At 38.0% G+C, this 15,073-nt stretch overlaps 1 long non-coding RNA gene across 4 annotated transcripts; it reads left to right on the top strand.

The window, feature by feature from the left end:
• The first annotated feature begins 708 nt into the window (after nt 1–708).
• Nucleotides 709–5,805, top strand: LOC111270328 (uncharacterized). Of its 4 annotated transcripts, XR_015314916.1 has the most exons (5): nt 709–1,031; nt 1,198–1,240; nt 2,201–2,429; nt 3,317–3,387; nt 5,364–5,805. It is a non-coding gene; the product is annotated as an uncharacterized LOC111270328 (long non-coding RNA). The 4 variants fall into 4 exon arrangements; XR_002686253.2 differs by lacking the exon at nt 5,364–5,805 and having other exon boundaries at nt 3,317–3,584; XR_015314918.1 differs by lacking the exons at nt 1,198–1,240; nt 5,364–5,805 and having other exon boundaries at nt 3,317–3,584.
• Nucleotides 5,806–15,073: the final 9,268 nt, after the last annotated feature.

The raw sequence follows: 15,073 nt of genomic DNA, 5'->3' as shown, positions 1-15,073 counted from the left end.
GATATTGGTGTTTTTTAAGCTTTGTGCAATAAACATTGTTTAGCAATTATTTTTTTGAGCATTTGGAGTAAGCTAATTAGATGACGAGCATGTGCGTTTCGCCTAATTGACCCTGTTATTGTTATTGTTTGTGTTGTCATTATTTTGCTATACCGTCCCAGTTGCGCATAGTTCCAAAATTACCTGTCGTATCTTCAAAATCAGAAGATTGGGGTTGTAGGCTATCCCACTCTTCAGTTTAATTTCGACATGTTCGACAAAGTAACTATTATATTTTTCTATACTATTATATTCAACTTGACTGAATAGAGCAAGTTTAAAGTATCACCACAACGGAGTTTGAATTCCCGGCAACTAATACGGGAGTCAAGCAACGCAGCCCGAAGGTTTTTTTTTTCATGTGGTGTGTATCAAAATCGCCAAAGAACTTTTAACAACAAATACGTGCATGCTACGTAATTGGGTCAGTTTTTATCGAAAATCGATGTGTTGTTTAACCTGTGCCAATAATAATATCAAGATCATCAACAGTGGCCGTAGCCACTGGACATTAAATAGCAGTACTAATATTTGTGCAGCGGATATATGTAGATAAATGGATATAGTGTTTCTATTACAACTGGAAATAATGATACTAATAGCGTAATCCAATGAGCTAGTGCTGATCATAGCAAACATCGTCATCAAATCGACCATGGACCGTAGTCAAGCATGGTCATTGTTTATATTTTTAGATACCGCCTTACAAATATCAGACTGGCGATTGCTGCTCCAGCTGCTGTCCGGCTCGTCCATCATGTGAAGTCCTTGTGGTATTTGGTTGTTCTTGGACCTCGTGCCTTCATCGGCAGCAACAGCTGAAACGGGATCAATCAGGGGAGCAGGGAAATTCAACGCGGACGCAACTCGCTGGGGCGGGAGGGCTGAAGTAGCCCCACCTTAACTACGAACGTAATGCTATACGCACACAAACTAATTTACTTGCACCTGCCGCGATGACCAACAGTACGAGCAGCGTCAACGAGAACGAGGTAAGTTTGTTACGACGGAATTTTCTGCGGTAGAACTAACAACGAATATGTACTTCAACGATGGCAATTTGCTAGACACTGACTTGGATCGCGATTGCTATTTTCGCTATAGCAACTGCCCGATATCGTAATAATTACGATGCAATCACTATTTTTACTATTACAGCCGGTAGCGTTCGTGTTATACCGCGGGGCAATTTCAACTGCAGGTGAATGAAACTTAGGTTTTTTTCTAGTTTGTTTAAGATAGTAATCATAACAAGAAAATACTATTATCTAACTAATACGCACTGTGCACTATACCTCGTCGTTCGTAGCCCAAGCTATTAGAGAAATTGAAAATGAATTGGCTATAATTTATATGTTGACATGAAAATGTAACAACCAGGTATTCTTTAAAATTGCCGGTTTGCTTAGTAGCTTATACTTAAAAAATTCTAGTTATAACTTTTATTGAAGTTTCAAACAGAAAAGTTCTAGTGACTAGTTTCAAGAAGAGAAACCGTGTGCAGCACAGTATACTTTGTGAAATTATTGAGCTAGTATAGAATGCTCCACTAGCTAAGTGTGACTATTGTATCTGCCACTAAATGATGATGGTAATGCGCCTACCATTAACTTGTACACAAACCGTAGTTTTACAAATGCGTCATGTCGCTAACTCATGCGCGAGTTGGCGCGTGTAGTCACCATTGAAGTGCATAAGACATTAAAACTTAAGTAACTGATAATGGAGCACTTATCATGGCGAGGACAGTAACTTCTTGTTCTTAATAGCAACGAAGAGCAGCTATGACCCAATGTCTTCGTTCCAGATAAACCCCTACCGAATACCATCTTCGTCAATCCGAATTTAACGGCTTTTCTGCCGGCAGGCATTAATCCGGGGAGGAATCTAATGAGGCAAAGCGGAATATCGACAGTAAAGATTAGATTTAAAGAACTTGTCACTATTGCTGTTTCTGATCATTCCCGAAAACAGCAGTCTAGCGCGATTTACGCTATTGAAATAACCTTCAACATTTAGTCTTTTTTAAACTAGAAAAGAAAACTATCTAAAAAATTAGCAATATTTTTCGTTCATTTTGATTTCGTTGATCCCTGTGGACCTTCGACCTGATATTGGCCCTTAACGAAATCTATCTGCTGGCTTTTCGTGGGTTCTTCAGGTGTGTTTAGAGGTAAACTAAGTATATCGGGACGCGTCAATATCGCTCTAATCGCAGTTGCTACCAAAAATGTATTCACGGACTCAGAGTAGGAGATTTGGAAATGATCGATGAGCTAAGCCAAGATTTAAGCCTTCAAGATTTAAGAGGCGAACGCTGTTCACATTTAATAAACATTCTATGAGCGATATCCTTGTCGACACATGCGCAAAAATTCCTACCTCTGTGTGTAAGTTTACTTTTGTCGACTTTAGCTTATATCTCTTTTAATATTCTTAATGCCCCTGGTAGTCTAACGAACCATCTTCATAAGACTGCGGCATAAGTAGTTGAATATATGAAAGAAAAAAACAAAATATATACAGGACGAAAGCTTTCCGCGTAAAAGGCCTAGGACGCAATGTTTAGATTTTTCATTGCATAAATCCTTTGATGTTCTAGTAGCATACCTCGAAAAATTGCCATGCAAAAGCATCTTTTTTGAAAATTAAACAAAAGTGCCAACGAAATAAACTTACGTCATTTCAATTTTTATTTCCTTGAATTGAATAGTCGACTATATCGTTCGTACTGATACTCACACTGGTTACTTTAGCTGCTGTAGAAATTTGGCTGTAGCCTTACGAAAAGCTGGAATCTGATCCAACTAAAAATGGCGTCGTTCAAAAAAAAATAGCAAAGTCAACCAAAAATCGACAAACCTAGTCGGGTTTTGGTTAATATTTCTTTCTATTTCCATTCACTGTTATAAAGTACTGCGAATTTTTAGCAAAAAAAAAAACGCTTACGTACATGAATCTTCATACATCTTATGGTCTACTTCAGATTCGGCGATATATCGACTGTCTTACTGCCCTTTTTAGGCCAAATATATGTCAGATTTTTATGGAAATACCTAAATCAGGCCATTTAAATGTATCACTGAATGGCATTAGAAGACGTGATGTGCCAAAATAATAATCATTCTAATTTTTTTTTATTGCTAACGTCAAGATCGAAATTAATCTGTTAACATTTTGTTTTCAGATAGATATTTTACGAGTTCATATGTAGGGGACCATTTCCTTCTTAATGTAGCCACAATAGATTATCCGCTGCATTTTTTGGGTTTTACAGGACGTAGGGCACCTGTCGTAAACCACAATGTTGAACAGCGCATTTTGTGACACGACGTTGACCTGTAGAAGGTAAATAAAACGTTGCGAGTACTTCAGAATAGTAAAGTATTTGTACAATGTACAGGTCCAGAAAATATTCCTTTTCCCCATGCAGTTTGTTAGAGAAATATCACTACCAATAAAATCAGATGGCAACGTTTTTAAGGAGAAAACCAACATAAGTAAGATTAATATTAATGCTATTAAAAGGTCAGATCTAAATGTTAAATAAGCATTACTAGGGAATACGATTGACGCCAGAACTGCAGGCAGATATGCATTTAGGTACGGCACATGTAGATGTGGAAGCACTCTGATTATATCATCCACCACAGCTCCTGTCCACTTTGCTTCGATAGTGTATGCACCATTTGGCTACACGAGGCTATGGCTTGCATAAATCAATGTTCAGTCTAGTGTTTTTTTGTACTTCTGTCTGTCTATTTCAAGGCTATTGAGTGCCTTTCATAAAAAAAGTCAATTTACATATCACAGGTCGGTCATCTGCAACCGTCCCTAATGTTTTGGCCTAGATAATGGTGGGAGAAAGAGGACATCAGGAATACGTAAGTAAGTGTCGATATTAAGGGAAAGTGGACTGTTGGACATAAGCAACGCCTCCACGGAACGATTAGGGGTCAAAGACCTTCATTCTAAGGTGACTTTTTTGTTTACGCCTGCCGCGGTTCTCACAAACAGAGACTCATAAGCTGTGGGCGGGTACCGTTTTGGCCTAGGTACGAAACAGATCAAGTGGCCTGTATCGCTCGACCTGCCATGGACACGTACGTGACAATACCGCTTTCACATCAAGGTTGGGTAAAGCCATTTCGATGAATTTCTACGCAATTTGTATGAATCGTTACCGGTCCGACAGCTCCTAAGTCACGTGTAAAGTAGTAGCGGTTGTATTATATGCTTTGTCATGACCAGATCAACAGTGGATCGATAAAAATTACGCTGTGTTTAGGACGATGCGTTTGCAGTTGGCCATGATCGGAAGAGGTGTGTCTTTGTGGGGGCAATTAGATACACGTTAGGATCCAAGGCGATCTTCGTAGCCTTTTGGGCAACTCCAAGCAGCGAAGCTTAGTTTTCCCAATTGTATTCCATGGGCTTAGAATTTGCCTAGTTCGCCGTCGTTGGATTAGTTTCAGTTGTTACGATGATCGCAATGGTACTGTTACACGTTTGGCAACGAACAGTAACTGAATAACGAGTTATGCAGTTATCTCAGAACCCAAACAAAACAAATCCTACGTATGTATAAACGTATTATCAATTTAACTATTTAAAGTGCTTGGGTAGTTCTGTTCTTATAGAACGCGAAGTTATACAACGTATGCAGAGACTAATATTAGATTGTGATAGGTTTTAATTGACTAGGAAGACAAATCCAACGATATACTGATAATTTCTGTTTCGATAAATCTCGAAACATAACTAGACGCATTTTCGATCGCCGGCCTAAGATCGTCTGGCGAGAGCTTATAAAAGCTTTCATTTTGGTATTATGTGGGCTTGTCCCAAATCACTGTTGTGAAAGTGGTTCATTTTAGCGTACATATATAGATGTATAGGATATTCTATATATAGGAAATATATAGGATATATATAGGAAATAGACGTAAAAATACTCTTGGCGCTGTAGATGCAGCTCTTGCCTTGCCTAGTGGAGCTACAAGTCTGGCAATATAAGCCAGAGTTTATGACCGAGGTAGACAGTCAATAACTGACAACGTTCTAAATCCTGTATTTGCTAGAATAGCTGAAGAAAATCGGCCTAATTTTTAGAAATTCAAATTTTTTTCTATTACCTCAATAACTGCCATGTTTTATAAATTCCATAGAAGCGCTAGTAGGAAAAAATATTAACAATCAGCGTGATGAACAACATGAAAAGTCTAATTTACCATGTTCAAGCTGCTTAGCGAAACGCCTGCAAAAATTTTGTATATGACCTGTATATGATCCCGGATCGATGTAACTAGTTCGTTCATTTTCAGGTAGCAGCGCTTCGAATGTCCGATGCAATGCTTGCCTGTACGTGTACCTAGCTTATAATCTATAAGGCTATTTTTAAATCGTGCCCGAACTCTACAGGGTACTATAGATCAAGGTATGTTCATTATGTGAATTATGACACGTTCAAGTGTAGTTATTAAATAGGCTCAAAAAAAAAACCGCGTCGCTACATGTTACACTCCAGCTAATTGTTTCCTTCTCAAATTGGTATATTATCGGGACTAGTTTCAATGAAAGCACACGAACGCATGTATTATAAATCAACGAAGTATGCTTACAAAAGTAAAGGGCAGTGTTAAATAAAGCGTTACTCGCATTGCTACTACTGGTCGACTATACATTACGTTGAAAGGATGAACTAAATAGAAAATGGATATATCCGAGGATGTAAAATACTTTATGTTATGGTCCAGATTGTTTGTAGGGATGATAAACTGTGGAAGAAGCCTAACTAGCGCTTATTTTGAGCAGTTTTTGTTTTTCTTTTATATATTCGTATAAATGAATTTGCCTTTAAATAATTTCGATTTGATCTATCTAAACATTACCTTAACGCTGCGCAGAGCTCCCTTCTGGCATTCGATTATTATTCAAGATCAATTTGTAGCATATAGATATTGCGGGTGGCCTTAACTAACAGCAATGTAAATCCGATTTCTACCACTTTAATACAAATTGTTAAAATGAAATTTACATCAGATAATTATCAATTAGTAATTTCTTTTTTCAAACTGATCTACAAAGACGATAGTTTTGCGACACTGAAAAAGCCCCATTTTTGCAAAAATAATGTCTATTGCCAAATGTGTGTCTTTGACTTTGAACGATAACAAACGCCACCGCTCCCAAATAATCATTTTTCAATTGGCCGAACTCCTACAAGACGAAGTTTAAGTTTCCGCTGTTTTTTTTTAACATAGGCTCTAATAGATCTTGTGAAATAGCATACTATAGTAGTATTTTAAAGCTCGTCCCACAATTCCCAGCAGCATTATGACTTTCTTCTGGGAAATACATTAATTTGGCATGTTCAACCTTCTCTAGTCCTACTTTATTTTTATACGGTAAGCATGACCTGTAGTGAACACAATATCCTTAGGAACAAGCGCATGTCCGGTTGAGAAAAATGTCCGCAACTTTTTGTTACGTTGATTTGCTTATGCCATCAGGGGCTGCTGGCAAATTCTATCTTGAACTACACTTGGAAGCTTCAACTTAATGTTCCAACCGCAGATCTTTACTTAAGTTCATTAGCATATATTTTTATTGGTTGCAAAACGAATTCCATGCTATTTACTTTGCGCATTCTGGGTAACACGATTGCTAGAATGTAAAAGTTAGCCTATATTAAACAGGCCAAATTGCCGTCCGTCGGTAGATGTGCATCAGTCGCTCAAATCGCGCCGTGGCCCAACGTGATACACCTAAACGGAAAAAGCCTACCAAACTATGACTAGCCGCTACCGTGTGTGCTTTCTGCCAGAACATGGCGGCCAACCCCAACAATATACAAACAGCCCGGTTAACAGGTGATTCCTATAATCGGGAGATCCTGTTTGGTGTTCCGCTACGATCGCCACACCCAATAGAACTCCGTCACGAGAATATCTTAAACAAAGCATGTTATATATACCACGCCACCGCATCCGATGTAAAACTTGAAAAAATTTATGCTGTCATGGTTTGTATTGCTAACAAATAGAGCAACCGATAATAACGAACAAATTGAATAAAGTAAGTGTCACTAGTTTCAGGCTGGACTACCATGGGTAAATTTTCGATTGTTGCCACCAGCTGCCTTGCTGTAATCCTACGAGGAGGGCCACAACGATACATAGTTCTTGATTTAGAGATTTGCCACAGGACAATCGACCATGCTAAGGGTGTTCATAATGCGTAAAAGTACCTAGCTGGTACTCTGCTGAAAAAGGGGGATGTTTTAATTTACGACGGACACCTTTTCAAGCTAGGTCTTTACTTTCGGTAGACGACTTTTTAAGTCTCAAGCAAGCAATAATAATATATAAAGCACAGACAGTTTCTTCTGATCGATACGTTGTCATCACGGCAGCGTACACACGCCCACATGACAATGTGACGAATTAAAATAACAGCACAAAATTGGACTGTGTATGCAAACTTAAATCAAACTAAGTTCCCTCTTCAACCTCGTTCAACTTTAAATGCTAAACAGCGCTCTGCCGTTGATCCGATCGATGTGGTGAGATCGCCGAAATAGCGGAAAGGGACAAAATTGAGAGAAATAAAACTCAAATTTTTGATCGCGGTCCAGTTCAACTGCTCTTTGCTCTTTGTGCCGGCCGCTAGAATAGGAAGCTGCCAGGATCGATGGACCCATTCTGACGCGGTGTGGACAAAGTCGTTCCATCCTGGACCCCCTACTACCATGACACTTACAGAGAATTTCCCCGCTTTGTGCTTCAGTTGCTATTAAAAAGATATAGTCATTAGCAATATTGCTTAAAGCAATTATAGGTGTTCCTGAGAAAACAAAATGTAGACTTGTTATGTTAGATAATTCGTAAATAACACAGTTACACACCCACTCAGAGTTGTTTGCCGACGGGATCATTTCAGTTTTATTTTGTTTGCCTGAAGCATTAGCTTTCAGACATTATGAGATTGTATTGTTAATATATCATATGTTATTAAATGACCTAGTCTAAACCAAAATGTAATTCCGTATTATTGTTGTTGTTGTTGTTGTTAGCAATCTCAGTAACATGTATTTTTAAGGAATTACTCTAGATATTAAAAAAAGAGTTAAGCGTAAATTATTGGAAAAGAAAAACGAATTAAATAGCAAATGTTTACTTTACTATAATAGGTTTAGCGTATCAGCAAATAGTTCCTTAAAGCAAGAACAGTATAATGGTGAAATATACGCAGGGGCATATTTAGACGTCATAAGATTTGCATTTTTATAATCTATTTTTAGCTTATTGGTTATCTAAAGGAGTTGTTCAACGTCACACTGGTGATAACGCAAAGAATATGTATTTATAGGATCTACTGAGCTGTGTACGTCGCTTCAAAGGCAAGAGGTCAGACAAGGATCCATTTTCTTTACGAAACAAAGATTTCATTGGCTAGATCAAACATTTCATGAACTACTGAAGGAATAAAAACAGAATAAGAATTTAAAAAAAAAAAACCTGTTTTTAATAGCCCCAGCCACAGTCGACGACAGGTTTTTTTTAATCAATCAGTTGTGATTATTGAGAGTCTCAGAGCAAAAGCTAGTCACAAAGTTTAGGGGCTGGATGACATAACCTAGATGAAAATATGCCATCTGGCACCTAGAAAACCTCTTCGTCTCGGAAAACGATCTATTAGCTGCCCATAAATCAGTTTCAGTGGTGCTAGCCACGTTGTAGAACATTGTACCGACACATAACGCCATCTTAGTAAGTAAAAGCGCCCAGGGTGCCCAAAGTTTTTATTAGGTCTAGTGAGCACATTTATGCTTGGTAAATATCATGGCAAAAAGACAATATTATTAAAGCCATATAAAGAAAGAAGACTGTGGTCAGAAATATACCCGCCAGTGCAGAACAATCTGCTACAAAGTTCCGCGACAGACAAAAATAAAAAGTATGTATAACAATTCGTGTAAATGGAGGATTTGAAAAGCGCAATAGCCGTTATAAGTTGTGAGAAACTGATTGTGAACTAAAAAGTACACCTTCCCTTGGTACCTATAAAATTTCAAACATCGTCAACGACCCGTTCCAGATCTCTTAAACGGTAAGCAAATATCAACTGTGTGCGGAATAACATCGAACAATTGCCTTTTTTCAGCGAGCCTGTGCGTAACCTGACCTTTGTCAAAGCAGCTATGTATTTATATATCTGAATGAAGGGGACTGGGCAGGTGGAAAACTTTTCAGATGGGTTTCTATCTAGACGCAAGTTGTGCAAAATCTAGCACAACGTATGCAAGTTAAAGAAGACATAAACGTTGTAACGTTTACATGATGCCATCCCATAACGATAATGTGTTGTGTAGTAAATATAAATCTACGGGCAACTACTAAACGTACTTAGAATATATAGAAAAAAAATCGGTCGTTTAAAGCACCCCCACAAGCGGAGGAAACAGGGGCTATGACAAAAATAAGTCGTTTGATCGTTCGCTTGTAACCGTGAAATTGTTGCTAAATAATTAGCCAGCGTCTCTCGCAAAAGCCTCGAAAAGGGTTTGAAAACTGAACTAACATTTTTTTTAAATGAAATAAATAATTTCGCAATTACCTTTTTACCAAGCGACTATCTGTTTTGTTCTGTTATCTCTGCATAGCTCATTTTTTCCGTCCTCGAGTGATATACTCACTAGAGTATATCTCTAGTGAGTTATCTCTGTATATGGTGTAGTACCATAATAGTTTGAGGAATGCTAGTGTGAATATACGTAGAAGATTTGAACGTAACTGAGAACTATGCGTTGACGTTTGGGTATGTCTGCTTTATTTTACTCTGTGCTTCTTTGTAGCAGAATTTTCTCGGGAATTATTGTTAAAAAGCCAATCTGTTTACCAAACATCATGATTGTTGATCACACTTTCGCAAACACGGATAGAAGCTAAACCCATATAATAATTTGCTGCTAATAGCGCAATCGTAAAGCCCTGAACAGTTTCCTACCTGATTTTCTAAATTTTTGTTACAAATGATATTTACATGGATAATTCTTGGGTGTAATTTTGAGCTCCTTGATCTTTATAATCCAATAAGCTGATTTTTATGAAACATACAAGAATCTAGCCTGGAATAAAATCACGCCTTTAATTAGAAAGGACATTTTTATCGAAGTGTTTATAAGGATCATACGACGTGTGGGTTTGATTGCTACTACAGTCATAAAAAAGGAGATTACACAACACACGGGCGTCAATGTAGTTCAGTATATTAAGCAGAATTTTTCGAAAAGAAAACAGGAAATACTCTAGCAGTAAAATTACTAGAACAAGTAGGATAAATACACTTCTGTAATATATCATCTCTGCTCAAGCTGTTTATTTGGCCTAGCTTCTTTTTATGCTAGCTCTATTGGCAATAAGTTACCTCGTAAAAGTTGGAGTTTAAAGCAAGAACAAATACTGATTATTTCCAATGTGTGTCAGATGTCTTGAGGTGCGAATGTTGAAATGGCGTAGACCGTTTAATAAATATGAGTTTATTTGCTCTGTATACGAGCCTACAAATCATTTGTAGCTATGTAACATCAGCGGTTAAATATATGAGCATATGTGACGGTCTGCTACGTCAGTCTCTACAAAATGTCGAATAAGAGAGTTGGAACAAATATTGCACACATTTTACGCATTTCGCCATCTTTTACATGTACTTAGTTAATGGTTTCTACATTCTGTTGGAAGTGTGCAAAGTTCGAGTTAATCGAAATTTACAACGATACGATAATACTAGATGGGAGCGAAGAACAAGCAACACTTATGTTTATTATGCCCCGAGATATTGGCGAAACTATTCTATCTAAAAGCGGAAAGCAGATAGCAATACTCTGGATAACGGAGATGCGTGATCACTGGTCAGCAGAAATTTTGCTTGTTGCTTAGCTAACGGTCAGTTTAATTTTTTTTTGGTTTACAAAAGTTTACTATTGCCAGAAGCAAGTTAACTTTATAAGCGAATGTTGTATTTTATAGTAAATACGCATTGCAATGCGCCACTTATGCATATATAACAACACTGTGAAAACTGAGTTTCTCAAATGGACGAAGGGGAAGCTGCCAAGTCGTTGCTAGTACGCAAATCATACAGGATATAAGCCTCATAGCTGCTTCATAGGCTCCTATTGTGTGTTTAGTTTACCCTGTGCATCAAACCAATTAATTGGAAAATAAAATCAGTAAAAAAAAGTTGTTAATTATAACAAGTCATGTGACATTTGTGTGACGCATAAGACAAATACGATAAACATAAATTTGCGATGTTAGGTAGGCCCACAGCGTCGTGATGGTTAAAAAAATCCCGTTTATATACAGATGTCAGTAATTCTAGATATTTGTAGATAGCTTTTAAGTTTTGTAGTATGCAAAAATATCTTAGTGTAATAAGGAGAACTCCGCACTAGCTTGAATGTCTGTCGACTTGGTCCTGACCGGAAGCAGGCTACTGTCATCCTTAACGCTGCCTGACTCCTTAAGCTTTCATGTTGAAAATGAAGTGCGTCGAAATCTCTCCAACTATAATGGTCAGAATTCTCGATTCGTGGAAAACAGGCTCATTTCTGCTAACAAACTCGCCAGTAGCCTACAGCTTTCTTTCCTGCTCTACCTGCTGTTTTTACGGCGTCTGACAGCATTGATTCCACTCTGATGAGATTCTACCTGATAGCGAAATTTCCCTGAAATCTAACTGCTCAGGGTGCGCTAAATTATACTATTACTTTATTTTTTTCAATCGTTATAATTAATATTATTTTTTAACTACTTATTTAATTTTTTTAATGATTTAAAAGAATAATAATAATCAATCGTTTCTCGTTTTCGAGTATCGTCGGATATCGATATAAGCACGCAAGATATATAAAAGGATCATTTCGTCTGCTTCAGTGTAATCTCATGTTAGATTCAAATCTTATCGGATTTTAATTTTTTTTCTTAAAAAATACCCTTCCCGATGTCCCCTTTGAAAAACACAGACAGTTAATCTAGCCATATCTATCTATCTATCTAGCTGTTACTAGAGGGTCATCATGTGAATCAAAATTGTTATTTTATCTAAAATTGTTTAGTTGGGTTTTTTTCTTTGTGTGGCACAAACTGTGCTATATATTATAAAGAAATGCACGTTTTTTTTCTGTGATTAACGTTTAAAGGGGCGCTGATTGCGAACTTTAGCCACGTTGGTGCTGCTGCTTATGCTACAGAAGTGTAGGTGGAGCGGTGTTTGCATTTGGGTGTTAAATTTGAATACACATGATTTCATCTAGTGCTGAAACAGAACGTAGATATATTTCGTTCCGTGCCGGTGACCGGCCGTGTCGAAGACTAGTTAACGACCGAACTGAACGTAAAAGTTGAAACTTTTAGTTAGTATGTTAGGAGAGAATTGCTGGGCATCGGTATTTCATAGTTGCCAAACTAATAAACGAGAAACACGTGATTTTTCAAACAAACAGAAACTAAGCGAACAAAGTCTCCTATTTTGATTTTACGTAGATCTGCTGCACAGGTGATTTGCTCTCACAATAACTGGGGTCATTTACGTGCTAAAAACTATCTGAAAACGCGCTTGCGAGCAGAACCTAGAAATTTTATGGGCGCACTAGACCCATTTTTCTTTCGATCTTAAGAAAGCAGAACCGCGGTTCATTAATCGGACTGCAAATATTTTATAACTAAAATCTGTGCTTATTTTCTACATAAACCTGATCACCTCTGGAGAGATTAAAGGCCAACAATTTCTAACATGTGTAAATCTAAACAGAGAAGAGCTCGTTACACGTAACGTTCCATGTAGAGGGGATCTTACGGGAAAAGTAACATCCACCTGCAGTCATACCGATGGTTTCATGCATATTGATTAGAAATACTTCATTCATGGCTGGTGCGTCAGCTCAGCGTACAACTCTATTGTGTTCACTTTTTTGGGATCAACAAGGCTAGCAACGAATGCTGTTTTGTTTCGTCTCATCCCTTACTCTTTCCTCTTTTCTTTGTTTAGGTTTCGATTCCTATAATTTGCGTAATCTCTGCTGTTAGGGCTTTACGCTTGCCATACGCAATATCGCCATAAGTAACCCTGACAAAGCGTTTTTGACGAGACAGTTCGTGCGCCTTCAAACTACTATTATATGGCAATAATATATCGAATTTTAAAAAAATATTAGCAATAACACCGTAAACAATTAATGTAAATACAGTGCGAGAAATTGTACGCAGTGTTCTTGTAAAGGATAAACCCTACGAATCATAAATATACATATGATTAAAAAACAGATAATAACCAGCGATAGAAATGAGGCAATTGGTTCATTTGCTAAAATGACCAAAGTATTTTGTTCGTTATCGGATATTTTTTCCGTAAAGTCTAAGTAGATAGTCAAAAAAATAGTCTGAAACAGCGAGGCACAAGCGCATAGCTATTGAATTGTCTTGACGCAAATAAAATCACGTTATTTCCGAACAAAATCTGGAACGAAGAAAGACATGTCTCAATGACTATTGAAAACGGAAATACTACCTAAAAAAACCTGTCAAGCAATTGGGCACGGGTCAGGTCCAATCGATGCGTTAAAAACGATGAATATGTTCGACGTAAGCAATCCCGTATGAACGTTGTTGGATGAGTTTTGGAAAATCAGCGCTATTTATAAATCGGATATTTTTTTTTCTTTGAGTTTACCGATTGACCGTCTGCTCATTCGTAAGTGCAAGTCTTGATAGATCAATAAATCAAGAACTCTGCACACATAGAATCACATCATATGCGTGAGTTTTCTTCTGAACCGCAATGAAATTTCGTGCTCTTTCAACCTATTTGTCAAATAGGGTCTTTTGCTCTGAAATAAGGAATAAGTAATTTCGTACCTATTGTTCAGCGAATGCGATTATTCGGACGAGCAAACTGAGTAGTTTTACTTGTTGAAAATTCAGCTAAACAATACGGGTTAGATATCGGGCACGAAAATGTATAAATAGTACATTCTAATTATTAAACGTTCCGGTTTGGAATTTATATCTGGAATAAAAAAGCAGCTGCTTTTCATTTCCTAATACGATTTTTGTGGTCAGCCTTAGATTCATCCGATCAGTTAGCACTTTCTTGAGGAACCCATGAATAGTTTCACGTAGCCTCGCACAAGGGAGTCCTGATAAGTGCGTACACCCATACAAGCAAAAAACTAGATGTTCGAATGCGTCACATCTTACCAAGCAACCTAACTACTGATGAGGCTGCCATTTATCTGCACCAATATAAAGACACATAAGGCTATGTTTGTTCGCTTTGTTTTGGAAAAAGCACTAATACAGCCCATTTCACGCTTAATGTATACTATTGTGAAGGGCCAGGCGGCTGGTTGCAGACTGACAATATAGGACTCTGGTTAGTTGGTTTTTTTGTATCCTAGCCACGTCCAAGCTAACAGTTATTTATTATTCATATTCTTGGCCGTTATATTCGGCTCCCGCTACCAGCTTCTGCCCGCGTGTAGCACACCAGTGTCCTGCGTGAAGCTGCGCTCTTCGCTACTCCCACTGAATTTCCATCCTTGTCGCAATGCCTGCCGGACAGCCATTATCTTCGTGACTGCGCGCCGTCACCTTAGTGCTCCTACGATACTGGCTGCGTCGCAGTTCTATCTACGTCGAGTCGTAGTAAAGCTAGAAAGCCTTTCCGACCTAAAGCCTTTACGACCTAAATTTAGCGACTTTATACGATATGCATCCGTTTATTTCTCGCTTTCGCTTTCGTTTAGTCTTTACCCCGAAATTTCCTTGCGAAAACCTAGGCCCTTTGCGGCGGGACCTATTCTTCCTTTTCTTAGTTCGGCGTGAATCATGTCCTGATGCCGCTAGCGACACTCAGGGTTGCTTGGTAATGGGTGTGGTTTGCCTCTGCCAGTAATATGCCCGGTAGCTTTCCCGGTAACAGTCAACTGGCCGCTTTTGGGGTTCATTGTTTCAGGAATATAGAGTTGGCC

The sequence above is a fragment of the Varroa jacobsoni genome, unplaced genomic scaffold (genome assembly GCF_002532875.2).
Source record: "Varroa jacobsoni isolate VJ856 unplaced genomic scaffold, vjacob_1.0 scaffold_1463, whole genome shotgun sequence".
In the NCBI taxonomy this organism is placed as follows: domain Eukaryota; kingdom Metazoa; phylum Arthropoda; class Arachnida; order Mesostigmata; family Varroidae; genus Varroa; species Varroa jacobsoni.
The sequence above is the reverse complement of the archived record's forward strand: the minus strand, read 5'-3'. Positions and strand labels throughout refer to the sequence as shown.